Source organism: Phragmites australis, chromosome 1, assembly GCF_958298935.1.
Source record: "Phragmites australis chromosome 1, lpPhrAust1.1, whole genome shotgun sequence".
NCBI classification, from domain to species: Eukaryota; Viridiplantae; Streptophyta; class Magnoliopsida; order Poales; family Poaceae; genus Phragmites; species Phragmites australis.
The window spans coordinates 27,564,967-27,577,529 of record NC_084921.1 but is presented as its reverse complement, the minus strand read 5'-3'; the positions used below and the strand labels follow the sequence as shown (position 1 = coordinate 27,577,529).

Sequence of the window (12,563 nt, the reverse complement as noted above, 5' to 3'; positions counted from 1 at the left end):
TGGAACTGGTGGTTACACCCGCACTCAAACTCATTATGAACATCGGATGATCTGATGTTACCTTGAACTCTATCACCAGACTATCCAATGTGTATACTTGAGCCAACCGAACCACTTCTCACTGTTCATTTGTCTAGTGTATATAATCTTCTGATCACTGGACCATCCGATGTATACAACTCCTCTCATTATTGAAAACCTTCTAGAAAATACTCCGGTAAAACCTCTGATGTACACTCCTCTTCATCGCCGGACCATCCTGTGTGTACAACTCCTCTGCTACGGAAATGCACTTCCTGGAAAATGCTCCGGTGTGTACATCACCTCAACACCGAACCATCCAGTGTGTTCTTCAACTTTTTGTTCTGTGTCAAAACACTCCAGCATGTATACTTGTCTGAGTACCGGACCATCCAGTGTGTTATCTTTTCTGAGCACCGAACCATCCAGTGAGTACAATTTTCTCTGAACTCATCCAATTCAAACTTTCTTGAGTTCAACTTCGGTGGCTTCTTCATGTATAGAATCCATGAGACCTACTAAAGCATATTCTTGATAAACATGTTAGTTCTATGGACTATATTATCATTAATCACCATAATCACATACATGCCCTAAAAGGGTCATGTTCGCTACAAAGGTAGAGAGACCAACTTAAATAAAGTTGTATCATTCATCCCACTAGCACATGTGAATGAGAGGACTAAAAGAACACACAAGCGCACGCTCACCTTGCCTCGTTGAGCCAGGGTCAGGGAGGAAGCGCACACAAGGTCCGATCATGACACATTTCAACTACGTGGTTTTTTCTATATATACCTATTGGCTGCCACCCTAAAGGATACACACGATTTATTTTGCCTCCTCTCTGTTGCATCACCGATCAGTAGGTTTTTGGGAAGCCATCGTCCTTGAGATCTTGCACCAGAAGCGGTTGAATAGGGTTTTTGAGAAGGCATCGGTCATGATTTTCTTCCTCTATATCCTCTTCGTCATCGCCTGCTGCACGATCATCATGGGAACTTCTACATCTCTTGTTGTGATTGGTATGTTCATTGCGATCGATGTCTAATTCATTCATATCTGCCATGCTTAGTACCCTATTGTTTCTGTCATCGAGTATATTAGAGACAGATATGTGTAGTCATGTTGCATACATGTTGTTGACAATTAGTAAATCGTCAATCTTACGAATACGTGATGAAAGTAGGGGATACTCCCTCTTACCGAATCAAGCACCAAATACAGAAATTTTATACAGGTTTGGATCTCCTTGAGTATAATAACCCTATGTCATATGTTTTTGTATTGATCTTCAAGACAGATTACAAGGGGAGTTGTGGCTAGTCTAGATGGGATCTAAAAGTAGTCAATGGCTCCTTGTACATAGTCTTGACGAGTTATCGATGTAGATCACAATTGCAGATGGCTTTTGGATTGCTTGTGTGTTACTTATTGCTTGGCTTGACTTCCGTAGGGTCCCCTGGCTTCATATATATATATATATATATATATATATATATATATATATATATGTAAGTTGTTGTGTAACCTCCAGACTCTTTTCTGAGTAGGATTTTGTCATCCTTCAACTTATGGATAGATTTTCTTGTTTAAGGGATATCCTAAAACGTGCGAACAATTTCCATACATTCAGAGACTCCTTTCATATATGTATAGGATAGCCGTATACGATAGTTTTATACTACTCATTGTCAAGCCCCCATCAATACATGAAATGAGGTCGTGACAGATCAAAAACTTAGCCCGACCAAGGGAAACATCCCGACATGATGTTTCTTCGATTGATAACTCGGGTCTCCGAGTAAGATGTACATCTAGTCAAGCATCCAGATGTCCTCAGGTCATCTAATCGGGATTTTAGATACCTCCGAGTAGCCGTGTTAGCCTCCAAGAAGGTACCTCATCCAAGTAGGGATTCTGGGTCAACCGAGAAATATCTATGTAACGAGCCACCATTTGGCTGACCTTAACCCTCCTTCCAGAATAAAATAGATAAATATAAAGTAAGGAAGAACAAAGCACTAGATGATAAAAAAGAAAACCATGTTTCTTCAAATACCTCTCATGAGAAAAGTAAGGAAGAAAAAAATCTAAGTCAGTAGAGCAGGGAAGAACAAAGTTCTCTACTCTCATTGTGTCAGAGTGAATTCTCACTTGTAGCGTAGAGAAAATGACAAAGGCAGGAGGATTAAATAGATGTCGTAGTTGTGCCGATTATAGTTCCCAACAAATCACTGCCAGTTGGTAACTCCAACCGGCAATGATAAATTCCATGCTCCTTCATGTCCCCTATGCCCCTTCGTGTCTTTTGCGCCAATAAAACAACACGGCACCCTCTTCATCTTCCGCGAACAACTATTATAATTGCTCGCCCTCCCAAGCCACCTCATTCATCCACCATTCGCCGCTCCTCCACCACCTCGCAAAGTTGCTAGCTAGCTACATCATCGTCACCCTTCCTTCCTCCACCGTAGCCACCTTTCTTTCCTCATCCACTGCCTTCAACCTCTCCTTGGTTGCCACCGCTGTCATCTTCGAAGGACGGCACAATGGCGGTCTCCTCCTATGATGGCCGCTCCTTCTCCTCCCATGATCCCTCCTCGCGCGATGAGGACTGGGCTTCATGGAAGGCACTCCACCCCCGCATTGCTCGACGATAAGCTTGGAGGAGGATGCGTCCTCCGAGGAGGACGAGGAGGTGGCCGGCTCTGAGGAGAAGGAGGAGGCCACCGTCTAGGAGAAGGAGCCGCAATCATCATTGTCATCGGCGAAGAAGCCAAAGCTTGCATAGGAATAAGCTAGCTATAGCATAAGCTAACTTAGTGATCTTTTTGCAATCTGGGTGTTGGTTTCTATGTAATCCGGAATTCTTTTGTAATCAGGAGATCTTATATATTTTGTTATTGATTAGGACCTTATTTTGTAATCATATATTTCTTAGTGTACGCATATTTCTTAGTGCAATCAGGAATTTATTTTGTAGTTATATTTTTTATCTAAATTTTGTAACTTCCAAACTTAGTGTCTTATTGTGCTCTGCTGGCTCGTGGCATCAACCGGTAATGATAAAGTTTATATCCTTATCGGTTTTAGCTACGAGCCGACAGTAATATACCACTGTCAGTTCGCATTATGAACTGACAGTGATAAGTGGTATTACTGCCGATTCTAACAAAATCATCATTTTTTTAGGCAGTGAACGTCATAAACTGACAGTGATATCTTATCACTAACGGTGCTATCCAGACCGGCACTAATAAATGGTCACCTATCGGGGTTTATGTGGTACTGATGGGAATTGAAAAAATCAAAATTTTGCTCCTTTTCTTTTAGACGTCAAAGCTACTTGTTGTTACAGTTACACTTGCAACTTATCTGAAAAGAAAATGTGCTCCTTGTGCAGTTTAGATTCGACGGTGTCTTCATTTGTTCTACTCCTATCAACAACCTGATCTCGAGAAACATCACATCAGCTTTTTGATTCCTTGATTCTTGTTTGAAACTTTTCTCTGGGGTGGCCAAGCCACAAAAAAAATTACATATCTGGGCTCACACACAGAGTCATCAGCATCTTTGTTGACTTGGTTGCAAATTGCAAAGCAGAAGCATACCCAGATCAAAATGCATAATGCATTGGGGATCGATGATTTTGACCAGATGACACCTTTCTATTTTAATGTGCTCATCAGCACTCAAGGCGCAAACATCAACTACTGGGAACTTATACGAGGAGCCAGGGTAAGCTGATGCATAATATCACGGTCACCGTGTTCTTGTGCATATGATGGTCTCTCTGACCAAGGCATCCAATGGGTCTATACATTTCTTGAGCAGAGGGTCATCATCAGGCAAGATGCCTACAAGGTCGTCAGATGCAAGGATTACCGTATTGACAGCTCTCACAAGAAGAACCTGGAGCGATACTCGCAGTAGATTTATCGTGCCTTCCCTGTCCCCTTTCCTGAATGCATCGACTGATGGTAACGCCGTATGCTCCATGGAAGCTTTATCTAGACATAGTATTTCAAAACCCTGATGAAGACATTTTAACAAGAAACAATTTAACCATATGCTCCCAATTTGATGAATGAAGAACACTACCAAGAAAAATATCAAATAGAATACTTTAAGGCATCTCACTAGGATGACAAATTGGCGTTGCTCAAGTTATCATGGGACTGGCAAATTAGGAATCGACAAGCTACAATAGGCCACAAGACCTGCAGTTGTCAATCTTTTTGTGACCTGAGCTTTCAGACAAAGAAAGGGAGGAATCACAATGCAAAGTGACTGAAAAAAAAAATTGACCATCCATCACTGACGTAGGAGCTGAGTTGTCTAATTTATGGAAAATGCGTATGCAATGATGTGGGTATCGCCATACAGGAGCTTTAGAAGAAAGGTCTTGCTTCTACTAAAATACCTTGGCAGAGCATCAAGGTAAAAACACAATTTCTTTCTACATCCTGCTCCTTACTTTTTCAATATATATAAACACATGCAAAGCATAAAAGCCTCTTTTTGATATACTAAAGGGGATCAGCCATGACTTATATTGAAAGCCAACATAAATACCTCTTTATTTACAGAAATTGAACAAACAGATTATCATTAAACATACAATGGTTGATATAAAAACAGTTTGTTTACCTGGCTCTCCAGCTTGTCTAGATAACAGTTGGTGGCCAGCTTATTGTCGGTGGCCAGAATCCCTACACGGACATTACTTCCTTACTCGACAGGTTTCAAATTTGCAGCTTTGAGTTCCTTTACAACGCAATCACCAACATGGGGGAAAAGGAACCGAGCAACCCTATGAAATTTCATCATGCCAGGCATGTAAGAACTGGCATGGCATAACAATGCAGGATGCTCCAGATTGCTCCAAGAAGAGCCTCTTCTGCCTTAACTTCCCAAGAGCAATATTACAGTCAGAAGTGAGTCGGGTTCCAGATGACAACAGCTCTTTCTTGACGAGCGGATCATTGTAGATGATAAAGGGAGGTGCCTCTTCTCCATCTCTGGTACCCCAACACACAAACTTCTCTAAAAGTCTGAGAGAGGAAGTGGAAGATGCTCCTATTACTCCAGCTGTGCCTGATGGATGACAAGTCGCACTGTAAGGTCCACTTCTTGGAGCAGAGGAACTCGCATCCAGATTCTTTGGCTTGGAGGGATCAATGGCACTGTCGGTCTTGAGAACGATCGGAGACGGTCTTGCACTATAAGCAAAGCATGATGACTGAGATCTATAAGCGGCCCATCTTCTCGCACCACCCGCACGATGCAGCAAGTCGTATAATGAGCAACGAGGAGACATGGCTACGCTCCTGCGGGAACAGGTTTTGAGTCATGGTGTAACATCTGCGGCATCCTAGATACACACACCACTAAGAACTAGTAAACACAAAGCTGAATTTCAAGAAGTAGCAAGTAGAAACTGACCTCTGCAAAGACATCTGAACCATGGCAGTCGAGGCCGATGAAGTCTGAACGACACAGTGTAGTGACAGTGTGTATGGAGACCGGCGACGGATATAACTGGAGAGGCAGAGTTGGAATGATGAGACTATCCCTCTTCTTCCCAGAAGACAGATGATGATAGTAGCAGCTACATGTATTTTGTTGTTGATTCAAGGTGGTCTTAGATCTTACCGGCTACTAGTACCTACTAGTAAACAAGGGCCACATCAAATGCACATGTATAACTCAGACTGGCTAACAATAACAATCATTGTAACAGCAGGGAGGACATAACAGACAGAGAGGACTCTCAATTATTGAAGTGGAATGAAGATAATGTTTGTTTTATCTTTTGTGAGGAGGGCACTCTAACCAAGAGGAATAACTGTGGAAGACTGTGACCCATGATTTGGATCCTCAAGTTGCAACCAAACAGGTTATCTCTTCAGCTCATAACATGCATAAACTCCACCATCTCCCAGTCACCGCTGGCTTCTTAAGATTTACTCCAGCATCAGGCTTTAGCTGTTCAAAAAGGGTAGATACAAAGAATTACAGCTCAGGTTTTTCACCAGCAGAAAAAGTAAGAAAGGAAGCGTACAAGATATGAACAATCCCAAGGGACAAAACTCACATGACGGTGGGGCTCAGCTCATTTCCTCACAGGTGCTCGCATCATCTACTAGACACATCAACAGAGAGAGAGAGAGAGAGAGACAGAGCAAGAGCCACATGCAGTTTCATATGCAGCCTTGCCGTTGTTGCACAATAGCAACAATACAATAACACAAATGCTAGGACAGCAGGATTGCTACAAATGATGGACCACCAGGTAAATATGGCAAAGTGTAACCACTACATGTGTCCTCGTTTCCTCACTTAAGTCTGTAAGGTTTATCAGCTGGCAGTTCAGAACTATTTCTTTCATAAAGTTCCAAATACAGTGAACTCACAAAAGAATATCCAAACACCAAACAAAAGTAAAACAACACAAATCTGTTAGGTTATTTCAACTAATGTAACAATATATGCAATTACAATGTTATTGGACAACTTAAAGAGCAGAACTAAGCAAGTGCTAAAGGAGGGGTGCCACAAATATTGCAATTGCAATGTTATTGGGCATTCTGTTGCCCTCACAACAAATAATGCAAGAAGCTCATGCATTAATTTTCTTTAAGAGAGTAATGAGAGTTAACCAGTTTTGTATTGGCAAAGGAAATCAACAGGTTAGCCAGAGCATGGATGTCATGGCATAAGTACTGGTATTTCCGAAATATGTCAAGAAAAATAAATTATAGAAATTCCATGTCGGGACTTGCAACAACATAAATAAATATCCTGTTAAAGAAGGGGTGTCACAATGCTAAAACTCTCAACAATGTAAAGATACTCCAAATAGCAATGTGGGGGAAACAAATATGAAGCTGTTTGTGATCAAAATTACAGATGGCGTTGTTATAATAGCCCCTAGGGCAATTATAACAAAAATGGTCGTATTAGACAATGATTGTGATTTTGGTGATTAACGACAATATAGTTAATAGAACTAACATGTTTGTCAAGAATATATGTTAGTAGGTCTCATGGATGCAATACATGACGAAGTCACCGCAGTCAGGACAAAGTTGGACTGAATCGAAGAAGTTCTAGGAAGATTTGCCTCACCGGATGGTCCGGTGCTCTGGATGTTGAACTCACCGGAGCATATTTGATAAAGGGGGAGAGAGGCCTGAAGACCTTATCGGAAGGTCTAGTGATTAGCAAGTGTTCTCACCAGAGCAACTCTTCCAAAGAAGGGTGTCGTGCTGAAGAATGAAGACTAAGTCTCACCGAATAGTCCGGTGATCAAAATATGGCAACACCGAAGTGTTTTTGACCAGAAGGCAGAATGGAACAACCCACCGGATAGTTCAGTGATCAGAGGAAGATACACACCGGAGCATTTCCACCATAGAAGGTTGCAGCCGTGAAAGATCGAATATCAACACGTCGGAAGGTCTGGTGATGAAGCAAAGCTACACCGGACAATACACCGGATAACGAACAGTGCAAAGAGGTAGAATGAAGTTCAAGGCATCGTATAGTCTGGTCATGAAGTGATATGCACTAGATGCTAACACTGGAGCAATTTACACATAAAGAATGCAGTTGGCTCAGATGGCTTAGAATAACTCACTAGATAGTCCGGTGATGGAGATTAAGTATACACCAAAGTGTTTGGTGTTCACAGAGGCTTGAGTGGGGTTCTAACGGCTAGTTTGTGAGAGTGTACTCACCGGATGATCCAGTGTTAGTACTATTATTCTCACCGGATCATCCAGTGTTAATAACTTTTCTGAATCGTTGGGTTAACAGCTAGTGCACAGATTTGGGGCTATAAATACCCCTCCACTCAGTCATTCAAAGGTGTGGCATGCCGCTGGAGTTAGAGGAAGCTCATACACACTTGAGAAGACATCAAAACCACCAAAGTGCTTAATGTGATTATCCAAGACAATTAAGCACAAGAATAGTGAGTGATTAGCGCTTATAGGCCTAGAAAGAGTATTGCTAGGTGATTGCTGCTTAGAGAGTGAATCCAGGAGTGATCCAATCTTGTATCAAGTGGTACGCTGGCACCTTAGAGTCTTGGTGACTCGCTGGAAAGCTTGTTGACTCTCTGACTTGGTGTGGAACAGCGATGAGAAGCGTGTACAAGGAGCAGAGACCCTTGCCTTCATGGCTCAAGCTCCAAAGTGATCACGGCAGCAAGGAACCGAAAGAGAGGCTAGTGGTGAGACTTTGACTTGGTGGGTTGGTGGCTCATCCGGGTGGAGGCCTTGTCTTTGTGACTTGGTGGCTCAAGAGCCGTGACCGGGTGCTGACCGAGAGCATATCCTTTTTGGAGCTCCATGCATTCATGCCATAGATACCATAGGATAAAAATCTCTTTTGCCAAGTTTGCTCTCTCTACCTCATTTATATTTCCGTATTTACATTCTTACAATTTAACTTTATAAATAGGTTGCAAGTTCTTTGATCGGCAGAGTAGATACACTAGATAAATCTAGAGCACATATAGATAGAAATTGATATAGATTTATCTTGTTTAGTTTTTGGAGCTGAATAGCTTCTAAGTGTCCTAATTCACCCCTCCTACCTCTTAGGATATCACCGATCTCATCACCAATCCCTTCAATTGGTATCAAGGCTAGGCATTTCTAGCTCTTCAATTTGTGTTAGAGCTTCACACCTTTCACAAGGTTTCGCCAATTCAAGTGGCATTTGAGCCTTAGTCTCAGTGTGATCGGTTAGGCTTTACCGCCTAGCGAGTTGTGACATTCGGAGTTGGGATGAATTTCCATAGTGCTCCACTTTTCAATGGCACAAATTTCCTCCGATAGAAAATTCTAATATCTTGTTATTTGTAAGCCCGAGGGTTGGATGTTTGAAGAGTCACTGAGAAAGGAATGAAACCTCGCATCACTAATAAAGAGAGGCAATTAGATACATTGGCAAAGAATATTCTTTTATCATCTATATGTGTTAATGTATTTAATCGTGTTTATTTTTTCACCAATGCACATGATATTTAGAATAGTCTCATTGAAATACATGAAGGTACAAATGATGTGCGCAATGAGAATATCATGTGTTTGTTACTAAACTCAATGGCATCAAGCAACTACTCCATGAAAGTGCTAATGACACGTACTCACGTTTGAATATTCTTATCAATGATATTAACGGTTTGACACCAATTGAAGATGATCAAGTGGTGAGAAGAATACTTTAAGCTCTTATTTTAAAGTACAAGTTAATAGTCTCCATCATCTACGACAACAATAACATCAAGAAGATAACTCCAAGTCAAGTGCTCAGTAAGATCACCGCCCACGAGATGACAATGAACATAAGGGTGGAAGCTTCTTCCTCATCCAACACCAAAAACCTTGCTCTCACAAGCAAGCAAGCTTAATGCCAATACATGAAGGCAAGAATGAGGAGCCAAGAGCAATAGTCAAGCTCAAGCGAAGATGATGGTGATCAAGATGAAGAGAGCTATGAAAAGGATGATCAAAGCACATCAAGTGATGAAGAAATTGATCCAAAGATGGCCAAGCTCTTCTCAAAGTTAGAGAAGAACATAAAGAGGATCAATACCAAGGTTGATCATTCTATCTCCATTGAAGACTTGGTCAACACAACTGATCATATCAAGAAGGAGAAGAAGAAGACCAAGAACAAGAGGGAGACAAGAGGAAGAGTCAAGGCATTCGCAAGCATAGCAGATGGATGAGCAATGATAAAGAGTCAAGCTCAAATGATGAAAGCTTCGCCATCCTCCCCTCCAAGAAAAGCTCTTTCTCAAAGTCATCATCACACAAGTCGTTATCGCGCAAGTCATCTCACAAGTGCCTTAGGGATAAAAATATAGATAGCGATGTAAGTCACGATGAAACTGATGAGAATTCTGCTTCCTATGATGAACTCCTTTATTTGATCAATGAGAAACAAATGGCCCTTAAGAAACAATCAAAAGAGGTTAAGAAATTCAATGCACTTGATGAAATTCATGCTACCTTTGCTTCAAATTATGAATAATTATTGAGAAAAATCAATTTGCTAAACAAGGAGCATGATGAGTTTAAGGATAAATTTGAGTGCAATTGAATCTCAAACTAAGGTCCCTTTGAAGCAATATAGCTCTCTATTTAATTTCAATCGTAAGGTAGATGCTTCTACTTCTTGTGATGATTTAATTGTTTTATCTAGCTCACACTTTTGCAATGAGATTTGTATTAAGAATGTTATTGTAGAATCATCTAATAACCTCATTACACAAGAGAATGATGAGCTTAAGTAAGAAGTGGAGAAGCTAAAGAAGGACTTAGTTTAAAGGGCAAAGGACATGTCTAACCTCTTCAAGATAACCATACTTTCATGATAAAGAAGCTTACAGAGGGGTCCACTGTAACATACTTCAAATGCCATCAAGAAGACTACAAGTCCTTCCAATATAAGCAAATGAAGAAGGAGACCAAGGAGAAGAACAAGATGGCGAACCTCTCCAATAAGACCTTCAACCTCTATATCAAGCCCAACTACAAAAACAAGATCAAAAATAACCACTACAAGCTCAAAAAGAAGGATAATGGCAAGGTAGTTGTATACATGGTTGGGAGAAAAGATTAGAGATGGAACCAACTTATTTGGGTGCCCAAGGAAGTCATCACCAATATGAATAGGCCCCAATCGATTTGAGGTCCAAAGAAGACTTGAAGCTCGAAGCGGCTATAAGGATTTGGAGACTTGGCTCACAAGATGAAGTAAAAGTTCGAGCAAAGAAGCCAATTGTACAAGTTAGGTGCATTAATGAAGATTATGATCATCACATATCCAAATCCCCATCCAAAGGTAAAAGAGGTAAATGGTAGCTAGACTTATGTTCATGTATTTTTTTTCTTCTAGCTTATTTGACTTGTCTAGGATTGCATATGCTTATTTCAATTTATTGCAATGTCTAGTGCAGGTTTTCATATGGTAGGTTGCTTGTGTTTATCTCTAACTCATAAACAACCCACATGGTTTATTAGTTGTAGGTTCATTTCTTGGCACTAGTTTTTACAATTGGTATCTTTCATATGTCATGATTCAATCTATAGGATAAATCCACATTGTTATGAATAACAAGTGCATATATCTCACAAGTGTTTAACACTTGTATGCACACATTTTGATGGAGTATATCCTATATGTTGTGATTTTAAAACTAACATGTGTTCCAAGTTGTATCTCTTGTAGTCTCATAGAGCAATTAATATGTCACCAGAGGTATGCAATGCTTAAATGCTTTAATTGGTATCATTGTTAAATCTTTTATTCATTTAAGCTACCTCCATACATAATATATCTTAGACTTCCTATCTTGACATATTGTCTAGTTGTGCATATGGTTCTTTCTCGTCATATGTATACACACATATAGGTGGAGTTTAGACTATATTATGTAAGTTTAAATTATGATCCATGTGCTTTCATAGACTACAATTGGTATTATTTATTTGTAGTAATATCCATACAATTGGCATCCTTTTAATTGGATCATGATTTGTGAAGCTCTCTACCATATGCTCTAATATTTTTCTCTTTTAAGTTCAACATGTGCATATAGCCTTTTTGGAGATTGTTGATAAAGAGGGAGAATCTTGATAACCAAAGCAAGATGCAAGTTGCAAGAAGAACATTGTGGAGGAGAGAAAAAAGCAGCTCTTGCATGGGTCGATCAAGGGAGATAGTGGCGATGGAGAAAGGGGAAGCTATAACAAAATAGGACTAAGTGGTAAGGACATGCATTCAAGCAATGTGGTAAGATTTTGTGCTCGCTTATTATCTTTATATTTGGTATCATTTATTATTTACTACTTGTTTTGGTTGTGTTGTCATCAATCACAAAAATAGTGAGATTGTAGCGAAAATGGTCCTATTAGATCATGATTGTGATTTTGGTGATTAATTACAATATAGTTAATGTGACTAACATGTTTGTCAAGAATATATGTTAGTAGGTATCATGGATACAATATATGAAGAAGCCACCACAGCCGGGACAAAGTTGGACTAAATTGGAGAAATTTCAGGAAGATTTGCCTCACCGGATGGTCTGGTGCTCTGGGTGTTTTACTCACCAGAGCATATTTGACAAAGGGGCAGTGAAGCCTGAAGACCTCACTAGAAGATCCGGCGATTAGCAAGTGTGCTCACTGGAGCAATTATTCTAGAGAAGGGTGTCATGCTGAAGAATGAAGGCTAAGCCTCACTAGATAGTCCAGTGATCAAAGAATGGCAAAATCGGAGTGTTTCTGACCAAAAGGCAGAATGGAAAAACCCACCAGATAGTCCGGTAATCAGAGGAAGATACAAACCGGAGCATTTTTACCAAAGAAGGTTGCGACCGTGCAAGATCAAAGATCAACACGTCGGAAGGTCTGTTGATGAAGAAAGGCTGCACTGGACAATACACCGAACAATGAATAGTGCAAATAGGCAGAACGAAGTTCAAGGCGTCGTATAGTCCGATGATGAAGTGATGT

General features: G+C 40.5%; 1 pseudogene; it reads right to left on the bottom strand.

The window, feature by feature from the left end:
* Nucleotides 1-3,274: 3,274 nt before the first annotated feature.
* Nucleotides 3,275-5,990, bottom strand: LOC133888499 (uncharacterized; annotated as a pseudogene).
* Between the last annotated feature and the right edge of the window lie 6,573 nt (nucleotides 5,991-12,563).